A 4,440-nucleotide genomic window follows, 5' to 3' on the forward strand; every position below is an offset into this window, starting at 1 on the left:
TTAAAAATTACTGTTTTTGTTTTGTTTTGTTAATGGGCCATTGTATTTCGAAAAACAGCCAGATTAAACGAAAATGGTGCGGACACAGAAAAAAAACCGTTTTCCTTCATTCTATCGATTTTTTCTCGTTCTTTCTTTCTTTTTTTCTTTCTATCTTTCTTTCTTTATTTTTGTTCTGTCTGTGTCTGTCTGTCTGTCTGTCTGTCTTTCTTTCTTTCTTTCTTTCTTTCTTTCTTTCTTTTCTTCCTTCAGTCCTTCCTTCCTTCCTTCCTTCCTTCCTTCCTTCCTTTCTTCCTTCCTTTCTTCCTCCCTTCCTTCCTTCCTTCCTTTCGTCATTCCTTCCTTCCTTCCTTCCTTCCTTCCTTCCTTCCTTCCTTCCTTCTTACGTTCTTTGTATTTAATCACACCGCCCAGTCACGATAGAGCACAATAATTATGGACTGTCTGGCCTGGTCTGGACATTTGGACGGCTATCCGCAAGACACGCAGGCACGAACCTCATTGCCGCTACATTTCTTTTACTACTTCAGTCCCAGAGAATCAGGTTGCCATTTGCAGAGAGGAAACCGGATGGATAGATGGAGACAGAGGTTGGGGTGTGGGATGGTTGGTTTTGGGGAGGGTGGTGGTTAGGGGTGTTCCTAAAGCCTAGTATTAATTGGGCGGAAGCGACTCTTCACGAAGTTCGGTACTGGAAGCTTTGGAACCGTATTTTTGGTAAATAAAAAGACTTCGCAAAGTCAATTAATTAGGGTCTTAGTGTTAGGCCTAAAAAAAAATAGGTGTGGTTACGGTAACCCGACCTACCCTATTTTTAGGGGCCGATCCTATAACTTTTTATTACATTTGTCAACAAAAAAAAACAAAAAAAAACCGAGTGCAAAAAACGCAATGAAAGCGAAAGCGCCCGTGTCGCACACTTATTTCCCTGTCAAGTAGGTTTAATTTGTACACATTAGAAAAAAAAGTTAAAAAAAAAAAGTGATTGCCTACCTACCTACCCTATTTTTTTTGGCTATGTTACCGTAACCACATCTATTTTTTTTTTGGCCTTAGAGACGTTCGGGAGATGACATATTTAACAGATGAGGTTTATGGCAAAGGGGGCGGGGGGCGATAAATGTATCTGTGGTGGTGGTGATGATGGGAGTGGCGTGGGGGTAAATTGAGAGAGGGAAATAAAAAAAATAAAAACTTGGGAGATGAAATATATGTATATTTTTGAGAAGGGTGTGGTGGGGGGGGGGGGTAAGTGTTGAAGAGGGTTACTTCAGGGGAGATGGGAACATTCGGGATTTGAAATACACATTGGAGAGGCATGCTGGGGCCATTGACAACGATTAGAATATAAGCCATTGACGCGCCGAATGTCAGTGCTGCCGGCAAGCAAACGCATGTGGTTTTTTAAAGAGAGAGAGAGAGAGAGAGAGAGAGAGAGAGAGAGAGAGAGAGAGAGAGAGAGAGAGAGAGAGAGAGAGAGAGGGGGGCGGGAGAAAGAGAGATAAAGAGAGAGAGAAAGAGAGAGAGAGAGAGAGAGAGAGAGAGAGAGAGAGAGCGAGAAAGAAAAAGAGAGAGAGATGGTGATGATGGAACTTTATTTTGCAAGGAAGAGAGGTGTACAGAGAGAGAGAGATAGATAGAGAGAGTGAGAGAGATAGAGAGGGCGATAGATAGAGAGAGACGCACAGAAAGAGAGAGAGAGAGGGTGAGAGAAGGAGATAAAGAGACATATACTGAGACAAACAGACAGACAGAGAGAGACATACACTGGAAGAAAGGCAGATTTAAGTACTAAAGAAAGGTTGGATAAGGGCGGTGATAGGCAGGGCAGAGAACAGAGAAGCCGGGAAGAGGGGTTGGGGGGGGGGGGGGGTTGGGGGCAGAGGGTTGGGGGGGGGGTGGGAGGGGGTGGGGGGAGGCAGGGCTAAGAAAGGCAGTGTAGAAGGGGCTTGAGGGTCCTACAATTTCGTTTGTATCAACTTGTATTGACCCCACTCCCAGTAAGTGTCATCGATTTTCTTGCCGTAAAAGGCACGTCAGTGCTCACAACCGTTGCATAGTTCAGCAGTGAACGGACCATACAATCATGGGAAGGCCGGTATATGTGCACACGTCCTGGCCTAATTTCTGGTGCAAGTCCGACCTTCCAGGTTTACCCCTGCCACCTTCCAGCAAACTATGGGAGGGCAAAAAACATGCACTTTGACTCCAGGGCGTGTTTCGTTGTTGACTGGCGGATTCTCAAGAAGTGAGGCAGGGGGAGGGGGAGGGGGGAGGGGTGGGGGGGGGAGGGGGGGTGTATGGTTGATGATGAGGTGGATCATTATACCCCGTTCACACAGAGACGCCGCTTCTACTCCGTTGTAAAATTGTCGGAGAGCGTGGCCAATCCTCACGTGAGCGTGGTTTGGTCGGAGTGGGATCTGCAAGGTCGCGAAGCTGCGCGCTCTCCCTATACTAGCGTAGCCGGGTCTGGGCACAATACAGTCGTGATGTAGGGTTTTTTAGACCCCCCCCCCCCCCCAAAAAAAAAAAAAAAAATAGTCTGTTTACGGTATCTCGACCGACCCTATTTTTTCGCGCGACCCTAGATTTTTTTTTTGGCATTTGGGAAAAAAAAATAAAGAAAGAAAATAGAAAAAAAAAAGTCTTTGTTTTTTGGCAAAATAACTTAAAAATATGGGTTTTTTTGGGGAAAAAAGTATTTAAAAAAAATCCCGACCTACCGACCCTATTTGTTTTTGCCTGTTACCGTAAACAGACTTTTTTGTTGTTGTGCCTTATGGCCCCCGTCACACAGCTGTACGTTTTTACGACGACCATGCCGATCAATCCGATCTGAAAAAGTTATCAAGTCGGGGCTCGCCGTAAAAATCTAGCACATGGCAAATAAAACAAAACTACATCACGAATGTACTGCGCCACGACCCGGCTACGCTTGTTTTGTGCAGTTCAAAATAAGCGTAGGGAGAGCGTGCAGCTTCGCGACCTAGCAGATCCCACCCCGACCAAACCACGCTCATGGAGATCCTGTCACGTTTGGCCCACGATTGGCCACGCTCTCGAACACTTTTCCGTCGTGGCAGAAGCGGCGTCTATTTTATGTGACTTGGGTATTAGTGCCTTGTGCTGGAGTTTTGACGGCGATATGCCCCGATTTGATAACTTTTTTTTCAGATCGGCGTGATCGGCATGGTCGTGGTAAGGACGCAGCGCTGTGTGAACGGGCCCTAATTACATACAATCATACTCGTGGTAAACGTTTCAGCTCACCATGATATGAAATGTGGAAGGGTTTTGCATGGGATAAGTTCCTAAACGCCACTTGGGCACATAGCAAATTTCAACAGTGTGTGTGGCTGATTTCTTCCCGCCAGAGTGGGACTTTTCAAATTTGCTAACTGACGTTGTTTACACTGACTTGGGGTGTGTGTGTGTGTGTGTGTGTGTGTGTGTGTGTGTGTGTGTGTGTGTGTGTGTGTGTGTGTGTGTGTGTGTGTGTGTGTGTGTGTGAGGATATATGCGTATGTGTGTGTGTGTGAGTGAGTTATCTCGTGTGTGTGCGTACTTTTGGTTAATATCTGCAAGATTGTGTGTGCGTGCATGTGTATGAGTGTATGTCATGTGTGTGTGCATTGTCTGTTTGTGCGTGCTCGTAGTGTGCCGTTCAAACAAAAATGATATGAAAAGGCCACAGACGGCTGAAAGAGGACATCGGCCTAAATAGACATGGGAATACCAAACACTTCTTTCACCCTCATCCTTTTCAGTTCCTTTTCCGGCGAGAGAAAAACCCTCCTTCTGTAAATCGCCATGCCCAAAGACTATTGATCGGGTCAGGGGAGGTAAAAGACTCATTTTCTGCTGTCAATCCCCTGTAGTAAGTTATCTGCCTTGGGCAAAGCCGAGACTACCAGTTGGGAAAAAGAAGGAGCGTTGGATAGCCGGTGGCCTCGAGTGGTGGCTTGCTGAAAATGATTGCCTGAAGATGAAAACAAGTCGCGTAAGGCGAAAATACAACATTTAGTCAAGTAGCTGTCGAACTCACAGAATGAAACTGAACGCAATGCAACGCAGCAAGACCGTATACTCGTGGTCCACCGCTCACGGCATAGGCAGTGAAATTGACAAGAAGAGCGGGGTAGTGGTTACGCTATGCTGCATAGCACGCTTTTCTGTACCTCTCTTCGTTTTAACTTTCTGAGCGTGTTTTTAATCCAAACATATCATATCTATATATTTTTGGAATCAGGAACCGACAAGGAATAAGATGAAAGTGTTTTTAAATTGATTTCGAAAAAAAAATTTTGATAATAATTTTTATATATTTAATTTTCAGAGCTTGTTTTTAATCCGAATATAACATATTTATATGTTTTTGGAATCAGCAAATGATGGAGAATAAGATAAACGTAAATTTGGATCGTTTTATAAATTTTT

The 4,440-nt window shown here is 44.8% G+C and overlaps 1 protein-coding gene across 3 annotated transcripts in view; it reads left to right on the forward strand.

Moving 5' to 3' along the window:
* LOC138968458 (inverted formin-2-like) overlaps nt 1-4,440 on the forward strand; it is a 121,316-nt gene that overhangs the window by 38,708 nt on the left and 78,168 nt on the right. The gene's annotated exons all lie outside the window — the stretch shown is intronic.

The sequence above is a fragment of the Littorina saxatilis genome, linkage group LG6 (assembly GCF_037325665.1).
Source record: "Littorina saxatilis isolate snail1 linkage group LG6, US_GU_Lsax_2.0, whole genome shotgun sequence".
Lineage (NCBI taxonomy): Eukaryota > Metazoa > Mollusca > Gastropoda > Littorinimorpha > Littorinidae > Littorina > Littorina saxatilis.